General features: G+C 39.7%; 1 non-coding gene across 1 annotated transcript; it reads right to left on the reverse strand.

Annotated features, from left to right (window-relative positions):
* Positions 1 to 1,044: 1,044 nt before the first annotated feature.
* Positions 1,045 to 1,151, reverse strand: LOC148548276 (small nucleolar RNA R71). Its single transcript, XR_015897283.1, has one exon. It is a non-coding gene; the product is annotated as a small nucleolar RNA R71 (small nucleolar RNA).
* Between the last annotated feature and the right edge of the window lie 21,687 nt (positions 1,152 to 22,838).

Raw genomic sequence — 22,838 nt, forward strand, 5'->3', positions numbered from 1 at the left:
ACTTCTGCTTAGCTCAACTAGAACATTCCTCCGATTAAAGTTGCTTGACCAATCAATCCCTGTGGGATTCGACCTCACTCTATTGTGAGTTTTTACTTGACGACAATTCGGTATATTTGCCGAAGGGAAATTTGTTGAGAGACAAGTTTCCGTGCATCAAGTTTATGGCGCCGTTGCCGGGGATTGATTTTGTATCAACAATGATTAGATTAGTGGATAACTAGATTGAGCATTTTTTTTTTCTTTTGTTTGATTTAATTTCATTTGAGTGATTTACTTTCAGTGTAGTTATTTTCTTTCCTTTACCCATTACCCGTTTGTAATGTTCTCTTATTTGTTACAATTCAGTTCACTAACCCACTAACTGTTTGATATATTGCATCACTCACACTAACAGCATTTTTGACAAGAATACTTCCTACATTTATCTCTTTTTTGCTTGTGCCTTGTTGGTTGTATGACAAGTAGAAGAAGCGGGGTTTCAACTTCCTTTGATTCTGAACCTGAGAGAACCTTCCTTAGACTAAGGAGGGAAGCAAGAGGAAAGAGAGTCGTTAGTGCTGAGGAAGAGGAGGGGTATTTTGAACCAGATATGGATGAGAATATGGAGAACCATCATGAAGAAGAGGCTCACAACCATGGCAGAGAAGGTCCAGTGCATCATGCGGGACAAGAGAGAAGGGTTCTGGGATCTTATATAAACCTAACCCAGGAAACTGTGGAAGTAGCATCCAAAAGCCAACCATACGTGCCAATAACTTTGAACTAAAGCCACAGCTCATCACCCTCGTTCAGAACAACTGTTCATTCGGAGGAAGTGTCCAAGAAGACCCCAATCAACATCTCACCACATTCTTGAGGATATGTGATACCATGAAGTCTAATGGTGTTCATCCTGACACCTACAGACTGCTTCTGTTTCCCTTCTCACTCAAGGACAAAGCATCTAAATAGCTGGAATCCTTCCCGAAGGAGAGTTTAACAACCTGGGAAGATGTGGTGAACAAATTCCTGGCGAGATTCTATCCTCCTCAAAGGATCAACAGGTTGAGAGCTGAGGTACAAACCTTTAGGCAACAAGATGGTGAAACTCTCTATGAAGCATGGGAGAGGTTTAAGGACTTGACAATAAGGTGCCCGCCAGATATGTTCAATGAATGGGTGCAGTTATACATTTTCTATGAAGGTCTTTCTTATGAATCAAAGAAGGCAGTAGACCACTCATCCGGGGGATCTCTGAACAAGAAGAAGACCATTGAAGAAGCCATAGATGTCATTGAGACTGTAGCTGAGAATGACTACTTATATGCTTCTGAAAGAGGCAACACTAGAGGAGTGATGGAGCTAAATAATGTGGATGTACTGCTGGCCCAAAACAAGATGATCACCAAGCAGTTGGCTGACCTTACCAAGAAGATGGAGAGAAATCAAGTAGCAGCAATCACTGCCTCATCACCAGCTCAAGAAGGAGTGAATACAGAGGCAGAGGGTGATCAGGAACAAGCCAACTACATTGGAAATTTATCTAGGCAAAACCATGATCCATACTCCAAAACTTACAATCCTGGTTGGAGGAACCACCCAAACTTTGGGTGGGGAAATCAACAAGATCAAGGCCAAGATCAGAGACGCCACAACCCCAACAACAATGCAGCTTATCAACATTCCACACAGAGATCATATCAGCACCCACCTAGCAACACATATCAACATCCTTACCAAAGCCAAAATGGCCCTTCTCATCCCTCCAATCTCAACTCACCATCATCCGAAGATAGACTCTCAAGGATTAAGACCCTACTTGAAAGCATTTGTAAGGAACTCCAAGAGAACAAGGTGTTCAAGGAGGAGGTGCGAGCTAATATCAAAAACCAGGGAGACACCATTAAGAGGCTAGAATTTCAAGTGGGATACCTCTCTGAGAAGATTTCCAAACCTACTGAAAGCTTCCCAAGTGACACAGAGAAAAACCCGAGAGGTGAAGCAAAGAAAGTAAGATGGGAAGACTGCAAGATGGTCACTATAAGTGATAAGGGGACTGAGGAAGAGCTGAACAAACACTTCGAACACTCTGGAGATACTTCAGCAGAGAAGCAGGAAGAGGGTCACCAAGAAACCAAAATTTCACAGAAGGAGATGCTGAAACTCTATGCACCTTTTCCCCAAAGACTCAAGGGTGGTGTGGAAAAGAGAATATACTCAAAGTTCCTTGATATATTTGCATCTCTCCATGTAAACATACCATTCATCAAGGCTCTCCAACAAATGTCCTCGTACATTAAGTATATGAAAGAGCTGCTGACCAGGAAAAGCTCACTCAAAGGAGGATAAACAATAGTGATGAATAAGGAGTGCAGTGCTCTCATTCAACCAGAGTTGCCTACAAAAAGGAAGGACCCAGGGAGTTTTCACATCCCCTGTGCCATAGGAGAAACAATGTTTGACAAAGGACTCTGTGACCTGGGAGCAAGCATCAACTTAATGCCTTTATCCCTTATGAAGAAGCTGCAGATCAATGAGCTAATGCCCACAGACGTAGTCATCAGGTTGACTGACAAAACTCAAAAACAAGCAGTAGGAGTGGTTGAAAACGTGTTGGTAAAAGTTGGGAACTAATTCCTTCCCACAGACTTTGTCATATTGGAAATGAAAGAGAGTCACCTTCACCCAATCATATTGGGAAGACCATTCCTAGCTACAGCCCGAGCGCTTATAGATGTGGAGCGAGGAGAGCTAATACTGAGAATACATGATGAACAACTTATTTTCAATATCTTCAAACCCTCACAAGAAGCAGATCAAGAAAACAAGGAACCAAGGGAAGATCACAAAAAAGCATTGGTGGAAGAAACAAGCACTGAAGCACAAACTGTACAACTGGAAATTCCTTTGGTTGCTGAGCAAAATAGTCAGGAGGTGTCACAGCTAAAAGAAAACTGAGAGGAGCCTAAACCACCAGAGTCATATGAGACCAGCAATAAAATTTCATTGGAAGAAGAGGCCACAAAGAGCAGGGTAACAGTAAAAGAAACAAAGAAGAAGGCACCAAGGAGGTGGAGGAACAAGAAGATCCCTACAGAGGATTTCTCTCCAGGGGATAAAGTGATCTCAGCTTATTTTCCAGTTATCCCATCTCATCTCCCCACCATCCCATCTCAGCTACCTAAAGTTTTCACCATCAACAGAATCCTCTCCTTAGAGCATGTGGAGATTCTTGATGAAGCCAATGGAGATAGGTTCACTGCGAGTGGGGAAGATCTGAAGCATTACCAACCACCCTGACAAAGTCAGAACGTCAAGCTAGTGACGCTAAAGAAGCGCTTCAAGGGAGGCAACCCATGTTTTATATGCTTTTAAAGTAGTTAATAATGCAAGGCTCATGAATTCCAAATCAACTTTGACACATACTTGAATGAATCTCCTTATGCAGCACATAGTGAAGAACAAGTTTGGTGTTCAAGGAACACTAAGAGGACATAAAAATCATGTCACTCTTAGCACCTTGAACAAATCTTTTTACACCACAGTACCACAAACTAAGTTTGGTGTCACCAATGTTGCATTCATGGACAGTTAATTAGTCAGTTGGTTTGTATTCATGTATAAGCACTTACCATTTAGAAACAAAAATTTTAAAAAGTAGTTATTCTTTCCTTTTAAATTTTGCCGCCACTATCCACAAATTTATTAATCACATTTCTTTTATTGTGTAGGAGAATTAATGGGACAATTGAAGGAGGAGGTTTCGGCCATTTCAAAAGGAGGGGACTATACACATGTCTCAAAGGGGAATGCATTGGGAAATGTTGCCATGCAACATTGGAAGAAGAACACGCTTGGAAACTGAACCAACCCCATCATAAAAGTGATGATCCTTGTACCCATCCCATGCTAAATCCCATCCGTTCATCATAGGCCTACACATTCAATCCATACTTTTCATTTACTCACCACTTCCCTATATAAGAGGTCCTTATTCCATACTCCTTTCACATTCCGATTTCCATCCTTTACACTTCCCACTTTCAGCACCCAACTCCTTTTACCCCATCAAAGACACACTCCCCACCTTCACATATCAACTCCTACTCATGGCATCATCGAGCTCCAAGAGGCAAAAGAGGAAGGAACCGGTGGAGAGCATCCCTTTCGATGAAGGGAGATTCAAAACTGCATTCCATGAACTCGAATTTGTACGGATAAAGCTCAAAAAGATATTGCCTGAGTTAACATTCCAGTTCAACGAGGATGAGTGCCCACAGATTCGAGAGAAGATTGAACAAAGGGGTTGGCAAAGGCTCACGAACCCAGAAGCAAAGATAAATGCAAACCTCATCAAAGAGTTCTATGAAAATGTGGTCAGAGAAGACAAAACCAAGGCCCCCACCTTCAAAATTTATGTGAGAGGAACAGAGGTGGACTTCAGCCCCAATGCCATAACAAGGATTCTTCAGCTGAAATTGCCACATTTTGATGAGCCCAGTTATCATGTAAGAATAAGTAATGGCCCCGACAATGATGAACTGGAAGAAATTGTGAACGATATGTGTCTTATAGGATCCGACTAGGAAAGGTATTCGGATAGGAGACCCCGGTTCATCAGGAGAGGAGACCTCATCCCGGAAGCCAAGGGATGGTTTGAGCTTGTGAGGAGATCTATCCTCCCAACCGTGAACAATTCTGAGGTTAACACTACCCGAGCCACTATGGTACATTGCTTAATAAAGGGTGGAAGCATCAATGTGCACAAAATTATAGCTGAGGGGATTCAAGAGTCAGCCGAGAAGAATGATCCGGGTGCTAGACTTTGGTATCCCAGCACCATCCTTAGACTGTGTACGAAAGCCAAGGTAGTCTTCGAGGACAGCAATCCAAATTGGGTAAATCCTGGGAGGTTAGTTACGCTACAGCGTATAACTTATGTGGCACCCGCCCAACAACAAAGAAGGCCTCAAATAGGGAAAAGAACATCACAAGAAGGACCTCACCGAGAAGAATCTCATCAAGAAGAATACCAGCAAGAAGAGTACTATGATCCAACCAATATAAACTTAAATCACATTCCCGGAGCCATTGAAGAGCTAGCAAGGAGTTATATGGAGGGACAAGAACAACAACTGCACATTCAAGCCCAAAGGATGGATTGTCAAGAAGAACTCCTTTCTAATTGGATGAATCAACAAGGGGAGTGGCAGAAATAGCAAATGGAACACTACTTCCAGCTCACTCAAGCCATCAATCAAGTGACTGAAAGGCAAGAGCTTCAAGACAAACGCCTTCAAGAACTCAACCAACGTTAGCTAGCTCAGACGAAGGCATTCAATGAGTTCAGCGTACTTAATGAAGGACGGCAACTACATAGGGAAGAGTTCAACATAAACACTTAAGCCAAGTTGAACTATATGTCTAGGCATATGTAATCCCTATGTATGATGCAGTCCAAAAAGATCTAACAAAACAAGAGGAAAAGAAGGTGAAACAGCAGAAGGAAACATTGAAAAAGAAGATGGAAGATGCTGGCTTCTGGAAAAAGCTAATTGGAAAAAACAAGGGAGGTGGGGGTTCAAGCACTTAAGAAAAACACAAAGAGGACAAACAAGAGGAAGAGCATGAGCACCCCCGTGAGTAAAAGGTGGTGGAGTTCCCTCTTTGTCCCATCTTTTTCAAGTTTTAAATAAGGAAAATCATGTATGAAATAGAACATGTTTCCATGGTAGTTTAGGATTTTAAATTCTGCCTTTAAGTTTTTATTGCTTAGGTCTATGCTTGCTAGTCTAATGTCACTACTGCATTCTCACCTTGCTTACTTGTATGCTTGCCCTTTAAGTCAAATAAAAAGAGATGTTATGAAAGACCAGAGTGATGTTCAAATTGTGGAGTAAGTTTTTAAGCTTGTGGTGTAGTAATTACTTAGCTAAGTTGGTTCACCAACAAGGTAGGAAGGCAACTATCTGTCCTGAATCATATGCTTGAAACACACCCCATGAGACTAGCTAAATAAGAAGATCCTAATAAAAAAGGGGAAAGAAAAATGAAAGTTGAGAAATAAAGAAAAAGAGTAAGAAATAAGGCTAGGCACCAAGGGTTGAATCTTAAGGCATGTGTCTGTAGTGCTCCTATGCAAAGGATATACTTGGATGAATAAGCTCTCAGGGGTACCTTATCACTTGGTAACTTGGGTTAACTAACCCGGGATTATCAGCTGAAAGTCCACTATCAAGAGTAACCCTTGCTACAAAGCACTTAGTAACCCAAAGAGGTGCTGGACACCAAGGTCTCAAGAATAAAAATAACAAACCATGTGCCTATGGTGTGAATGTATGGGAGAAAGAGACTTGAGGGAGTAAGTCCTTAGGGGTGTCTTAACACCTAACACCTTGAACCAACTGGTTCGGGAGTGCTGGCTGAAAGCTTATATTAAAGAGTCGCCCCCTTACAGAGCATCTAGTCTAAAGAACACAATCAAACCCTGAAAAGACAAAGGGATCAATGAATAAAAGTCTCATAGGGTGCAATCAAGTGAGTATTCCAGGGCATGGTAAAGGTCTGAAAGCCAATGAAGGAATGAACCTAAGTTGCTATGCATCAAACCCCATAAAACCAAAGACATGACTTCCACAATAATGACTCATTTCTCTTGTCATTTCATTCATCATTCTCATGTTTCAGTACTTGCTTAGGGACAAGCAAGCTTTAAGTTTGGTGTTGTGATGCTAGGGCATTTTGGCCAGTTTCACTGACCTTTTCTTTACTGTTTTAGGGTAGTTTCATGCATTTTCTTAGTTAATAAGCAAGTTTTGGGTAGATAATCACTTACATCTTGATTCAAGCAAACATTGTGAATTTTATATGATTTTATGAGAATTATGCATGAATTGAATGACAAATTAGATAATGCATGTCACATAACTTGGATTAGAGCTTTGATGCACTTTATTTGCTTGATTTCAGGACAAAGGAAGCAAGGAAGAAACACATTAGCAGCCACGTTAATCTAATTAACGTGACCACTAACGTGGAATGGGAATAAACTTGCAACGTTAATGAGAAAAGTGATTGCCAATAACACCTTCGAAACCATCATGGCCCACGTTAATTGCCACGTTAACTACATCAACGTGGTAGTTAACGTGGAGAGAAAGGGAGCTCCAACGTTAGTGGTAAAAGTGAATACCACTAACGCTCCAAATTGGCAATTAGCCACGTTAAGAGTCATGTTAACTCAGTTAACGTGAACTCTAACGTGGAAAGGAAGACAAAGCCAATGTTAGTGACACTCACCTTTGTCACTAACGTTGGACTAAGCCCAATTGGCCACGTTAAGAGTCACGTTAACTACATTAACGTGAACTCTAACGTGGGAGGAGCAAGGAATCACCAACGTTAGTGACACTCACCTTTGTCACTAACGTTGGACCAAGCCACAATGAGCCACGTTAGTTGCCACGTTAATTGCATTAACATGGAAGCTAACGTGGAGGAAAGAAATGATGAGCCAACGTTAGTGACACTCACCTTTGTCACTAACGTTGGAGATGGCAATCACCACCACGCTAGTGGCCACGTTAAGTCAATTAACGTGAGGTACTAACCTGAGAAGGGGCATTTTGAACGTTAGTGACAAAGGTAAGTGTCACTAACGCTCTCGAGGCTAAGGCATGCCCACGTTAAGAGCCATGTTAGTTATACTAACGTGGACTCTAACGTGAGAAAAGGGGGGCTAAGAGCAACGTTATTGGCTAAGGTGAACGCCAATAACGCCTACGATGAACCAAGAGGCAACGTTAGTGGTTACGTTAGTGCCACTAACGTTGAAGTTAACGTGAACCATCTTGGGCTAGGAACGATAGTGAAAAAGGTGATTGTCATTAATGTTCTCGAACCCACATTTTCACTTAACGTTAACGCCACTAACGTCCTAGCTAAAGTCCATGCCTACTTCACACTTTCTCCGCAAGTAAAGCTGAGCCCACTGAAGATTCCAAACTGCTTCAACTCAAGATCCAAAGGCCCATATCCAAAGACTTGAAGAGCCAACTAGAAGATCAGAAGAGTAGTATATATAGGAGTAGTTTTGAACTAGAGAAAGAAGGCTTTTGGCATTGAGAACCACTCTCTGTATAATTTTACTTTCTCTGTAACTTCTAGTTTTTACTTTTAGAATGTATTTTCCATCTTTGTTTTCCATTCCCAGAGCTATGAACAACTAAACCCCTTTCATTGGGTTAGGAAGCTCTGTTGTAATTTGATGGATCAATAATAGTTTTCATTATTCTTCTTCTTTCTTTTCTCTTGATTTTACTAGAAAGCTTTCAATCTTCATCCAATTGGGTAGTTATCTTGGAAAAGAAGCTATTCATACTTGGATCTCTTCGGAACCTTGGAAGAGGAATGAAGAGATCATGCTAGAAATGCTTTCTCATGTTGGACCAAATTGGGGTTTGGACGGATATGGTGACATATAATTCTCCCAATACTTTGATTTGGAAATACATGTGGTATAATCAGTGACCATACTTCATCTCTTCTCATGAGCAATTAGACCAAGGAATTGGCTATTGATCAAGATTTGAGAGATTGAATTACCAAGGAATTGGAATTCAATCACTTAAGATTGCCAAGGAGATCAATGAATGAATTGATTGAGGAAGAGATGAAAATGAACTTGATCCAGAGAATGCAACATCTCCTGAGCCCAATGAATTTCCCATTTCTGATCTTACCCATTCTCTTTACTTTCTGCCATTTACTTTTATGTTCGTCTTCCCCATTTCCCATTTAAGATTCTGCAATTTATTTTCTGTCATTTATATTCAGTTCTTTATTTCCAGCATTTACAATTTCTGCTATTTACTTTCCCGCCATTTAATTTTCTGCAACTCTCAAATCAACTTCTGCTTTGCTCAACTAGAACATTCCTCCGATTAAAGTTGCTTGACCAATCAATCCCTGTGGGATTCGACCTCACTCTATTGTGAGTTTTTACTTGACGACAATTCGGTATACTTGCCAAAGGAAAATTTGTTGAGAGACAAGTTTCCGTGCATCACCTGCATCTGAAAAGCAACAACAACATATGGTATGAGAACCGAAGGTTTTCAGTATGGTAACAGTGCCCAATATGTAAGATGTAAGGTTCCGAGACGCCAAAGGCAATCATAGAACTTCACACCAAAACAAATTTTCAAGCTTAACAAAATAAATAACTTAAACCATAAACCATAAATACGGTTATCTAAACTTAGGAAATTTCTAACTAATATTAAACACACTGCTGTATCCTACAGCCTTCACCAACCTACCCTCCACGCGATTCCATCGCCAACGCCTACCTAACCTCCTGAACACCAGACAATCACAAGTATATGCAAACAAGTAATACACATGTAATATTCATGTATAGCAAATAATTCAAGAAGCAAGTAGGCATATTATACATTTTAGGCAAACTGCAAGTAATCAAAGCAACCAAGCACATAAGAGATGCATTTGATGAATGCTTGTCCTATTGGCTGTGATATCACATGTCGGTTATAGTGCCAAACCCGACACAAAATTCGGATGGCAACTCCTGGATTAGTCTCTCTGTTGTGCATACTTAGGAGGAATAATTCCGAGGGAAACATTTGGAGGGAGAATCCCTACCACCTTCCTCTGGATGCCGCATGATTCCGAGGGATAGTACCCCCACCACCTTGCAACCAGAGAGAAAATGCATACTCAAGAGGAATAATTCTGAGGGATGAGTGCCCTACCACCTTCTCCATGAGTGAGAAATGTGAGTGGGAAGCCCTACTTTAACCCTCACATCTGAACGTAGGAGGGAGACTGCCACATCCCATATGACGCAGAACAAAGCATATCACAATCACATAATCCATCTCAGAGGACACTGCTCATAGCACACTTCTGTTCGTACTCATTCCATTAACCATAATCATTCATTTTCAAGTTCCAATCTCATCATCCATCCTTAATATCTCAAGTTCATCATCAACCCGGCTCCCCATCAATTTACATGACAACTTCATCTAACTAATATACCAGGCTTAAGTCACCATCTTCTAAACTCATGCATAAATTACCAATTTAGTTCACTATCCCATCTCTAATAGTCTTAAGGCCTAATTACTAGTTATCAATCTTAAACAGTAGATAAAAAAGTTTGGAAAGCTAGAGAACCCTTGAAAAACGAACAAAAATCATTTTTCAACAAAACAGGGGTTATGCGTACGTACCCCCTATCATGCGTATGCACACGTTGAAGAAAGTGCGCCCCGCGTACGCGTGCTAATATGCCGCGTATGCATCCATGAAAATTGGACCATCCGCGTACGCATGCATGGACTGCGTATGCTAGAAGGCTTGGCAGAGACGCATGTCCGTGTATGAAGGGGTCCACGTATACATGTACTTCACGTTGCTGAAAAATGTCATGTTGTAGAAATTTCAGTTTTAAACACCAAATTTTAAATGTTTATAACTTCCTCTACAAAACTCTGTTTTCCTCAAACTTTATATCATTTTAAAGCTCTTAAAATCATCTTTAATTTAAAACAAAACCCAATCAATTTCAAAAACCGAGACTCAAGTTATGATCTGCTAAAATTTACTAAAATCAGGTTTTTACCAAAAGTGACAATTCTCTAGTTTTCCAAAACTTTCAAAGCCAAACCAAAACAAAACCTACTCAATTCAGCACAACCCACTACCACAAACTACTTTTACCATTCCATTATAGTTCCATCACTTTCACACCTATTTCACTCAATCTTTTCTACCATAATTCAATACAAATCCATAATTAAAATTAAATATTTCCAACAATCATCAATGTTACATACATCAAAATTCTCATCCAATTAGTCCCATTATCATCAATTAATTCAAACCACAATAACCACTAATCATTATCATCATCAACATTCATCTTCAAACACACCCACCATCATAACTCATCAAAGACATCATACCTATTAATAATCATCATTTACCAACATATATGTATATATATATATATATATATATATATATATATATATATATATATATATATATATATATATATATATATATATATATATATGTGTGCAAACTTATTTAACCTCCATCCAAACCATCATCAAGCATAATATTTACATACAATTAATTATACAACCACATCATTAAAACCTATCTTAAAGGCCATTAGCCTAAATGTCCAGAAACATTACATATTACATAAAGAAACCGAAACCATACCTTGGCCGATTCCCAAAATACACCAAACACCAAAATGAAGCTACCAAGCTCGATCCAAAAGCCTCAAACCAACTCCAACAAACACCAAAACTCAATCTAATATCATACAACATACCAACATCAAACCTAGGGTTCACAAAAATAACTAAACACAAGGGTTTAGTGAGACCATATGTAACATACTACACAGAGCTTTACGCTTAAGTCGTAAAACAGAGGTGGTGAGGTATTACGACCTCTAAGAATAAAATATACATACATAATATAATTGAAGGATTATAATATTCGAAGAGCCTTGAAGAAAGGTTCAAGCAAAAACCACGAAAAGAAAAGCACATTACACTCATAAACGTAAAACCGGAGAAAAGATAAAGGTAAGATGTGAGTATATACAAAGAGCTGAGTACCAAAATACAGAATATCAAGCTCCGGATGCAACCTGCGAAGTTAAGACTGGCCGGAGTATAAATACATATATAAACATAAGTATATATCCCAAGATAACCCAACATGCATAAAAAAAATATCTAGTTCTCCAAAAAGCCTCTAAGAGGATTAAACATCATATATATAGATATATATATATATATATACACACACACACACACACACACACAAGAGAATCTATGAACAAAAAATACATAACAGATAACCCCAAAATATAACTTCCCAACTTCACTTGCCAGAGAAACCTCCAGATACTTACCGAGGCACATCTCGACCTGCATCTGAAAACAACAACATAGATATGCAATGAGAATCGGAGGTTCTTATCATGGTAATGGTGTCCACATACATAATATATAAGGTCCCGGGAAAGCTAGAGGCACTCCTAGAACTCCAACACTCAAATTTAAATCTTAAAGATTATAAATGGAAAACCATAAACAGAGTAGGTTATCTAAGGTTCTTATTTCTAATTCCTTTCTAACTTAAGCCCTAATTTCTGCCTTCCTCCAATCCTCTAAAACTCCAGCACACAGACAAGCAATACAGACAAAGCAAACAGAAGTAGGATACAGATATAGCAGATAGCAAATATAACAGGTAAGCATAATAATCACGTAGATAAGCCCAATTAATGCATAATCAAACAAAATACACATATGAAAATGATGTATGTCTGCCCTATGGTTGATGAGCCTCATCTGTCGGTTATATAGCTAACCCAACATGTCCAATAGCTGATCCGGACATCGTAGTCTTGAAAACTGGTGAGCGGTATAGTACCACGATCCTCACCTGGTGGGCGATAAACCACCTCAATTCCCACCATCTGCGAACGGTAAACCACCTCGATCCCCACAGACGTTTTCAATTGGAAAATAGCACACAAGTGAGCAGTAAATAACCACGATTCCCACAAAATAATTTTCTTTAAAATTTGGTAGGCGGTAAATAACCACGATCCCCACAAAATAATTTCATATCAAATTCATCCTCTTCATCATTCAATTCATTCAACAATTATCATCATCACACCTCCCATTCCGTTCATCAATAATTCATACTCAAAACATAATTCTCTTCTTAACTAAATAAAACTCAAAATATAATACTTTTCTTAATAAATCAAGTTCCAAAACATAATGCATTTCTTTTCTTTATAAATAAAAGTCAAATAATATAATTCTTTTATCCATATTTATCTAAATAATACTTCAAACTAAATCTCCAATTTTTATAAAAATTTTGACAGCATCTCTTTTAAAATTTGGACTTTGCCACCCTACTCGGGTCCCAACCAAACCACCTTTCAAACCCTTTTCAAATTATTTCTAATAAATCAAACCAATTCCAATATCAAAATTATTTCTAACTCTCAATTTATTCATTACTCAACAAATACACACATATATATATAACTCAACCAATCCTCAATCTTTCATCATCAATAATCATTCATCAACTCCCATCAACAACATTAATTAACACAATTTCTACAACCAACTCAACAAAATCATTATTCATCAACTCATTTGCAATATAATTCCATATTTCTATCAAGGTTACTAGTATTAACATATTCCCACATTTCCAACCTATCCTATGGTCATCTAGCCTATGTTTTCACCAAAACATTATATATTATCTATGAGAAACCAAAACCATACCTTGTCTGATTCCTCCGTAAGCTTGGAACACCTCAGAAACCTCTCCTTTCACAAGCTCTAAACTTCCAAACGTCAATTCCTCAAGCTTAATCACCCGAATTTTGTTTCTAACCACCCAATTGAACTCCAAATTAGCAAGAACACAATCTAATTCACACAATATCATTATAATCAACATAGAGTTTACTAAATTAGAAATTTACCAAGAAATAGGAGTTTCTTACCTTACCCACAGCTCAAATGAATAAAACCCAATAATTTCCTCAAGCTAACTCAAGCCTAGAATGTCAAAATCACATAATCTATAAAACTCAAAACCTTAAATTTCGAAATTAGGGAAGAGTGGATGAGTAAGAAATTGATAGATTCTCACCAAATTGATATGCAAATTTTGTAAAGAATTCTGAGATGAACACCTGGCCGCTGACGGTTCATCAAACGGAGCTCCGGATTGATAGTTACGAACGATTGAATTTCGGAGACGTTAAGGGTTTCGGTTACGCTCTTTGATGAGCGGATAATTTATACGCTTTTTGGCATTGTTTTTAGGTAGTTTTTAGTATGTTTTAATTACTTTTTATTATATTTTTATTAGTTTTTAAATAAAAATCACATTTCTGGGATTTACTATGAGTTTGTGTGTTTTCTATGATTTCAGGTATTTTCTGGCTGAAATTGAGGGACCTGAGCAAAAATCTGATTCAGAGGCTGAAAAAGGACTGCAGATGCTGTTAGATTCTGACCTCCCTGCATTCGAAGTAGATTTTCTGGAGCTACAGGAGCCCAATTGGTGCGCTCTCAATTGCGTTGGAAAGTAGACATCCTAGGCTTTCCAGCAATATATAATAATCCATACTTTGCTTGATATTTAATGGCCCAAACCGGCGTTCCAAGTCAGCATAGAAATTCTAGCGTCAAAACGCCAGAACTGGCATGAAAGCTGGAGTTAAACGCCCAAACTGGCACAAAAGCTGACGTTTAACTCCAAGAAAGGTCTCTACACGTGAAAGCTTCAATACTCAGCCCAAGCACACACCAAGTGGGCCCCGAAAGTAGATTTCTACACTAACTATTCTAGCTTACTCACTTTCTGTAACCCTAGGTCACTAGTTTATTATAAAAACTACTTTTAGTGATTCATCTTGTACCTCATGACACTCTACACATTTCATATTGTATCTTCTATGGCATGAGTCTCTAAACCCCATGGTTGGGGGTGAGGAGCTCTGCTGTGTTTTGATGAATTAATGCAATTACTACTGTTTTCTATTCAATCAGGCTTGCTTCCATTCTAAGATAGTCACTCGTACTTCAACTTGATGAATGTGATGATCTGTGACACTCATCACCATTCTCAACCTATGAACGCGTGCCTGACAACCACCTCCGTTCTACCTTAGACTGAGTGCTTATCTCTTAGCTTCCTGGTTCAGATCAGAGTCTTCGTGGTATAAGCTAGAATCAATTGGCAGCATTCTTGAGATCCGAAACGTCTAAACCTTGTCTGTGGTATTCTGAGTAAGATCTGGGATAGGATGACTGTGACGAGCTTCAAACTCACAAGTGCTGGACGTAGTGACAGACGCAAAAAGATCAATGGATCCTATTCCAGCATGAGTGAGAACCGACAGATGATTAGCCGTACGGTGACAGCGCATTTGGACCATTTTCACTGAGAGGACGGATGGTAGCTGATGACAAGTCATCCTAGCCTATTTTAACTAGTCTTTTTCTTTTGTTTTCATTAGAATTATGCACTTTCTTGAGCAACAAGCAAGCTAATTGAGTAGATTTTCATGTTCCCCTTGATTGAACCAACCATATATGAATTTATGCCATTTCATGAGGTTTTATGCTATATTTGTTGCATATTATGAAAGAATGAATATCTCATGATTTTGAGCATAGCTTTGATGAGTTTGGTTGATTAATGATAGGTGAAGAAAGCTTGGAGAAAGGTTGAAGCAAAGAGGAATGGCTAGGAGTGAAGAGAGGACAATGGAATAAGTGAAATTGAACCAGGAAGCAAGAAGTTAGCCCCAACGTTAGCCCCCTAACTTGGAGGCTAACGTTGGAACTTGAAATTTCCTCCCTGGCCATCCCACGTTTGCGCCAACATTAGCCCCCTAACTTGGAGGCTAACGTTGGCACATGAATTCCTCCCTGGCCATCCAACGTTTGCGCCAACGTTAGCCCCCTAACTTGGAGGCTAACGTTGGCACATGAAGACATAAGGGAGAAGGGCCAACGTTTGCGCCAACGTTAGCCCCCTAACTTGGAAGCTAACGTTGGCACATGAAAACATAAGGGAGAAGGGCCAATGTTTGCGCCAACGTTAGCCCCCTAACTTGGAGGCTAACGTTGGCACCACTAGCACACTAGACAAGGCCAACGTTAGGGTCAAAGTTAGACCCCTAACGTTGGCACCAACGTGCATACCAGAAAAATGTGTTTGCTGCTATGAAAAGTATACCTAACTTTGGCTCAAACTTTTGGTCCAACTTTTGCTAACCTCAAACCCGGTTCAATTGGTTCACTTTGGTTCTTCTTCAAACTTCAAGAGCAATCAACCAAGGCCTCTTTCAACCCAATTCCACCAAGAGCAAAGGCCCAACTCAAGGCTTGAAGATCATTTGAAGAAAGTGTATAAATAGGATAGAATTCAAGTTCTTCGGGGAGCTTTCCTTTTGGAATTTTCATAATAGTTTTCGGAGAGCTTTTGAACTTTAATTTCTTTGTTTTCATTGCTTTAAATTTCATTTACCCTTGTCTCGGATCTTGGATTGGAGAATTGAAGAAATTCTGTTTCAATCTCAATCTTGGATCTCTGTTTCTTTACTTCTAATTGAATTTCATTTCCGGTTAATTACTCTTCATCTCTCTTCTCTGCAATTTACATTTTCTTTGCAATTGTTCTTGTTGGATCTAGGAAGGCATTGAGATCTAGACTTGGTTTTCTAGTCTCTGGGTCCTGAGATCTGAATTTCCCATTTCACTTCTCTGTTTACTGCTTTCTATGTTCATTTACTCTTCTGCTTCATATCCGGTTCAATCCCAATTCCCTTTCCCTCTTCTGTTTGATGCAATTTAATTTTTCCTTGTTTAATTTCTGCAAATCCACATCCCAATCCCCTTTACATTTCAAGCAATTTACATTCCTTGCACTTTAAGATTCCGCAATTTACATTTCTTGCACTTTAAGTTTCTGCTATTTAATTTCTTGTTCTTTAAGTTTCAGCAATTTATTTCTTGTTCTCTTTACTTCAATGCAATTTAATTCTGCAAGTCACAAAACCATCAACCAAATCTTGATTCGCTTGACTAAATCAACCACTAAACTAAAATTGCTCAATCCTTCAATCCCTGTGGGATCGACCTCACTCCCGTGAGTTTTTTATTACTTGATACGACCCGGTACACTTGCCGGTTAGATTTATGTGTTTTGGGAGAAATTTATTTTTCCTCCAAAATATCTCATCAAGTTTTTGGCGCCGTTGCCGGGGATTGATTAGATTGACAATGATTAAGTGAGGTGGTAATCTAGATCAAGCACTTTTTCTTTAATTTTGATTAACCCACTAACTGTTTGATTTTTTGCTTAAACTAACTAACACTTCAATCTGGCAGTAAATTGAAGTGTCACTAGTTTTGTGCATTTCTCATGTTCTGCTTGTATGTCAGGTACAAGAAGAACCATACCCAATTTTCATGAACAAGACGAAAGAACTCTCAGGAGGTTAAGAAGAGCTGAAAGAGGGAAAAACATTGTTGGAGAAGAGGAATCAGACGAAGAATTCCAAGAGATGGAGGAACATTTAACCAATCCACCAGGTGGAGAAGACAACAACAATGGCAACCCACCCTAGAGGAGAGTTTTGGCTTCCTACACCTTTGCAAATCCTAGACATTGTGGGAGCAGCATCTTGGCTCCAAATGTCAATGCTAACAATTTTGAACTCAAGCCACAACTCATCACTTTGGTTCAAAACAATTGCTCTTTTGGTGGAGGACCACTTGAGGACCCACACCAACATTTATCCACTTTCTTGAGGATATGCAACACTGTCAAAACTAATGGAGTGCCCCCTGACAGCTACAAGCTGATGCTATTCCCATTTTCTCTCAGGGACAAGGCCACTCAATGGTTAGAATCTTTTCCAAGAGATAGCATCAACAACTGGGATGATTTGGTAACTAAGTTCCTTGCAAAATTTTATCCACCTCAGAGGATTATAAGGTTAAAGGCTGAGGTTCAAACATTTACACAAATGGAGGCCAAACCCATCTATGAGGCATGGGAGAGGTACAAGGCTCTTATAAGGAAATGTCCCCCTGCTATGTTTAATGAGTGGGAGAAGCTTCAAAACTTCTATGAAGGCTTAACACTGAAATCCCAGGAAGCTTTGGATCATTCAGCTGGAGGTTCCTTGCAACTCATGAAAACTGCAGATGAGGCTCAAGAACTCATAGATATGGTGTCCAACAACCAATATTTCTTTGCTCATCAAAGAGGCCGCCAGCCATCACAAAGGAGAGGAGTAATGGAGCTAGAAGGAGTGGATTCAATCCTAGCTCAAAACAAGATGATGCAGCAGCAAATTCAGCAACAATTTGAGCAAACGGCCAAGAGAATTGATAGTCTCCAAGTTGCAGCAGTCAACACTAGCCAATCATCAACCACATGGGGACAGAGTGAAGAAACTCAAGAAGAACAACAACAAGAGCAAGTACAGTATATGCACAACCAAGGACCAAATGAAGTGTATGGTGATACATACAATCCATCCTAGAAGAACCATCCAAACCTCAGATGGGGAGATAACCATGCCCAAAACCAACAACCATGGCAGAGGAACTCAAACCAACACAACCCAAGAAGCAACCAAAATCACAACCAGCAGCAGACTAACCAAAACCCCTACAGAAAACCTCAAAACAACTACCCCAACATCAACCAATACCAATCTAATAACCAACCAACCAACCAAAATGCATACCATCCACCACCCACATCTCATAACCCACCTCAAATATCACCTGAAGCCCAAAGAATCACTCACTTGGAGGCCATGATAGACAAAATGCTGAAACACCAGGAAATGGTAGCCAAGAATCAGGAAGCCTCCCTGAAGAGCTTAGAGAGACAAATGGGACAACTCTCCAAGCAAGTATCTGTTGAGAGACCTTCAAACTCACTGCCCAGTGACACAATTCCAAATCCCAAGGAGGAATGCAAGGCAATACAATTGAGGAGTGGGAGAACATTGATAAGCAACAATGACACTACAAAGAAGCAAGCAGAGAACATCAAAGAACCAACAGAGGATGAGAAGCAAACAAAGGCAGATGAGGCTAATAAGCAAGTTGTGATGCCAAACAAAGGCACTGAGAAACTCAAAGAGAAGGACAACCATCCACACAGCTCAAAGAAAGTAGCTCAGGGGCAGCAGCAAATAGGAAAAAGCATCACACCTCCACTGCCATATCCCCAAAGGTTCAACAAAGAGGTTAAAGACCAGCATTTTCACAAATTCCTTGAGATTTTCAAGAAGTTGGAAATCAATATTCCCCTGGCTGAAGCACTTGAGCAAATGCCTCTATATTCCAAATTTCTGAAGGATCTTATCAACAAAAAAAGAAGTTGGCTTGAAAGGGAAACCATATTACTCATCGAGGAATGCAGTGCTGTGATTCAACGGGGTATTCCACCAAAACTTAAGGATCCGGGAAGCTTTGTAGTCTCATGCACTATTGGCAAGATAATTCTCAACAAGGCTCTCTGTGACCTGGGTGCCAGCATCAATTTAATGCCTCTCTCAATGATGAGAAAACTTGCCATAGAAGAACTCAAACCCACCAGGATGTCACTAGTCATGGCTGACAGATCAATCGAGACACCCAATGGAATTGTGGAGAATCTGTTGGTGAAGGTTGGGGAGTTTATTTTCCCAGCAGACTTTGTAATTTTGGACACTGAAGAAGAAGGAAATGACTCAATCATTCTGGGAAGGCCATTTCTACACACAGCAAGGGCCATCATTGATGTAGAAAAAGGAGAAATGACCTTCAGGGTCCATAATGAACAAATGATCATAAATGTGTTCAAATCAATGCAAAACACTCCTGAGCAAGAGGATTACGTAAGAGTGGATATGATAGACAGTTTGGTGGAAGAATCAGTGGAAGAAAATTTTCAAGAGCAAGAAGGAAATCAAGGGGCAACAGAGGAACAAGTGGCTGAGACCTTCACTAAGCAAGATGAAAGACAAGATAGCAATGAAGATGTGCGAAAACAAGAACTGAAACCTTTACCCACCCATCTCAAATATGCATTCCTTGGCACATCGGAGAGCTTCCCAGTAATCATTAATTCATCCCTGACAAAGAAGGAAGAAGGAGAACTTCTCGACGTACTCAAAGCTCATAAGGATGCTTTAGGATGGACCATTGATGACCTGAAGGGAATCAGCCCTGCAGTATGTATGCATAAGATCCTCTTGGAAGATAATTCCAAACCAGTGGTTCAACCGCAAAGAAGGCTAAATCCTACAATGAAGGAAGTTGTCCAGAAGGAAGTAATGAAGTTGTGGAATGCAGGGATAATCTTCCCAATATCTGACAGCCCATGGGTAAGTCCGGTTCAAGTTGTGCCAAAGAAGGGAGGGATGACGGTCATCACTAATGAGAAGAATGAGTTGATCCCTACTAGAATAGTGACTGGGTGGAGGATGTGCATAGACTATAGAAGATTGAATGATGCCACCAGGAAGGATCATTTTCCTCTCCCATTCATTGATCAGATGCTGGAAAGGTTAGCCGGCCATGCCTATTACTGCTTTTTGGACGGATATTCTGGGTATAATCAAATCGTGGTGGACCCCAAGGACCAAGAGAAAACTGCCTTTACATGTCCATTTGGAGTTTTTGCATATAGGAGGATGCCTTTTGGGCTCTGCAACGCCCCTGCCACATTTCAAAGGTGTATGCTCTCCATTTTTTCTGATATGGTCGAAAAATTTTTAGAAGTCTTCATGGATGACTTTTCTGTTTTTGGTGATAATTTCAATGCTTGCCTAAACCATTTAACTCTTGTCTTGAAACGGTGCCAAGAAACTAATTTGGTTTTAAACTGGGAGAAATACCATTTCATGGTACCCGAAGGGATTGTTCTTGGCCATAAAGTTTCAAGAAAAGGGATAGAGGTTGATAAGGCAAAGGTTGAGATTATAGAAAAACTCCCTCCACCAATTAATGTGAAATCTGTTAGAAGTTTCTTGGGGCATGCCGGATTTTACAGAAGGTTTATCAAGGACTTTTCAAAAATAGCCAAACCTTTAAGTAATCTGTTAATGCTTGATAACCCTTTTGTTTTTGATGAAAACTGCCAGCATGCATTTGAAACTTTAAAAAATAAACTCACAATAGCACCAATCATCACACCTCCAGATTGGGAATTACCTTTTGAACTCATGTGTGATGCAAGTGACATTGCAATTGGTGCTGTACTTGGGCAAAAGAAGGAAAATTTGCATCATGTCATATATTATGCAAGTAAAGTGTTGAATGAGGCCCAAAGAAATTACACTACAATAGAAAAAGAGTTGCTAGCTGTAGTCTATGCATTTGATAAGTTTAGATCATATATGATAGGATCAAAAGTTGTGGTTTACACTGATCATGCTGCACTTAAGTATTTGATGTCAAAGCAGGATGCTAAACCAAGACTCATCAGGTGGATACTGCTCCTACAAGAATTTGACATTGAGATAAGAGATAGGAAGGGCACTGAAAATCAGGTCGCTGACCATCTGTCAAGGCTACCACATGAAACAAGTCAAAAAGCATCCCAGCCCATAAATGAAAGCTTCCCAGATGAGCACCTTCTGCAGATCCAGCAAGCACCTTGGTTTGCTGACATAGCAAATTACAAAGTGGGAAGGAAGATACCGCAAGAATTCTCTAAGCAACAAGTGAAGAAGTTGATCAACGAAGCAAGGAAATTTTCATGGGATGAACCCTTCTTATTCAAGAGATGCTCTGATGGAGTGATCAGAAGGTGTATTCCTGAAAGTGAAGTGAGGGACATCTTGTGGCATTGTCATGGTTCAGCTTATGGTGGACACTTTGGCCCAGAAAAAACAGCCGCAAAAATACTGCAGAGTGGCTTCTATTGGCCAACTATCTTCAAGGATGCCAGAGAATATGTACACCAATGTATTGAATGCCAGAAATCAGGAGGATTAATAAGAAGGAATGAGATGCCTCAAAACTTTATCTTAGAATTAGAATTGTTCGATCTATGGGGAATTGATTTCATGGGGCCTTTTCCTCCTTCCTATTCTTTTAGATACATCCTGGTAGCAGTGGAGTATGTCTCAAAGTGGGTGGAAGCCATAGCCACAACCACCTGTGATGCACAGATCGTCCTCCAATTCCTTAAAAAGCACATCTTCACTAGGTATGGAGTGCCCAAAGGTCTTATTAGTGATGGTGGTAGTCACTTTTGCAACAAACAAATGGAGAAACTCCTTCACAAATATGGAGTAATTCACAAAGTAGCCACACCTTACCATCCTCAGACTAATGGCCAAGCTGAACTTGCAAATAGAGAATTAAAGAAGATCCTAGAGAAAACAGTGGGAATCACAAGAAAAGATTGGGCTAGAAAGCTAGAGGATGCATTGTGGGCTTATAGGAAAGCTTTTAAAACTCCTATTGGCAAGTCACCCTTTCAGCTATTGTATGGCAAATCCTGCCACCTCCCTGTAGAGCTTGAACACAGAGCTTTTTGGGCCACTAAACTCCTTAACCTTGATCCCCAAGCTGCAGGAGAAAAAAGGTTGTTACAACTAAATGAGTTGGATGAATTTAGACTAGAGGCTTATGAAAGTGCGAAGATATACAAGGAGAAAGCTAAGAAGTGGCATGACAAGAAGATCACAAAGAAGGAATTCAAGCCAGGACAGCAAGTGCTCCTGTATAATTCGAGGCTTAAAATTTTCCCTGGCAAACTGAAGTCTAAATGGACTGGCCCATACTTGGTGACAAAGGTTTTTCCCTATGGGAGTATTGAACTGCTAGATGAGGTAACAAAGAATCAATTCACAACAAATGGTAACAGAGCAAAGCTGTATTTGGGAGGACAATTGGATAAGGAAAAAGAGGTTCAACACCTCCAGCCCTCTTAAAAAGAATTGAAAGATGTCAAGCTAGTGACAATAAAAGAGCGCTTGTTGGGAGGCAACCCAACCGGAGGTAGTTTTCTTTTCATAACTTTTTCAATAAGAGTGTTGGATAACTGCTATGTATTGCAAGAAGCTAAGTTTGGTGTTGCACCAAAACTTCATTCTAACTTCCTGCACATTGCTAGTTCCAAGCAATCAAACATATTATTCAACAACTTAACTATTTTTGTTTAGTCCCAATATCTTAACCTTTAGCAAGGACACAAAAGTTTGCCCAGAGTTAACCTGTTGAATCAGA

Source organism: Arachis ipaensis, chromosome B8 (assembly GCF_059453495.1).
Source record: "Arachis ipaensis isolate K30076 ecotype BB chromosome B8, ASM5945349v1, whole genome shotgun sequence".
Taxonomy (NCBI): Eukaryota; Viridiplantae; Streptophyta; class Magnoliopsida; order Fabales; family Fabaceae; genus Arachis; species Arachis ipaensis.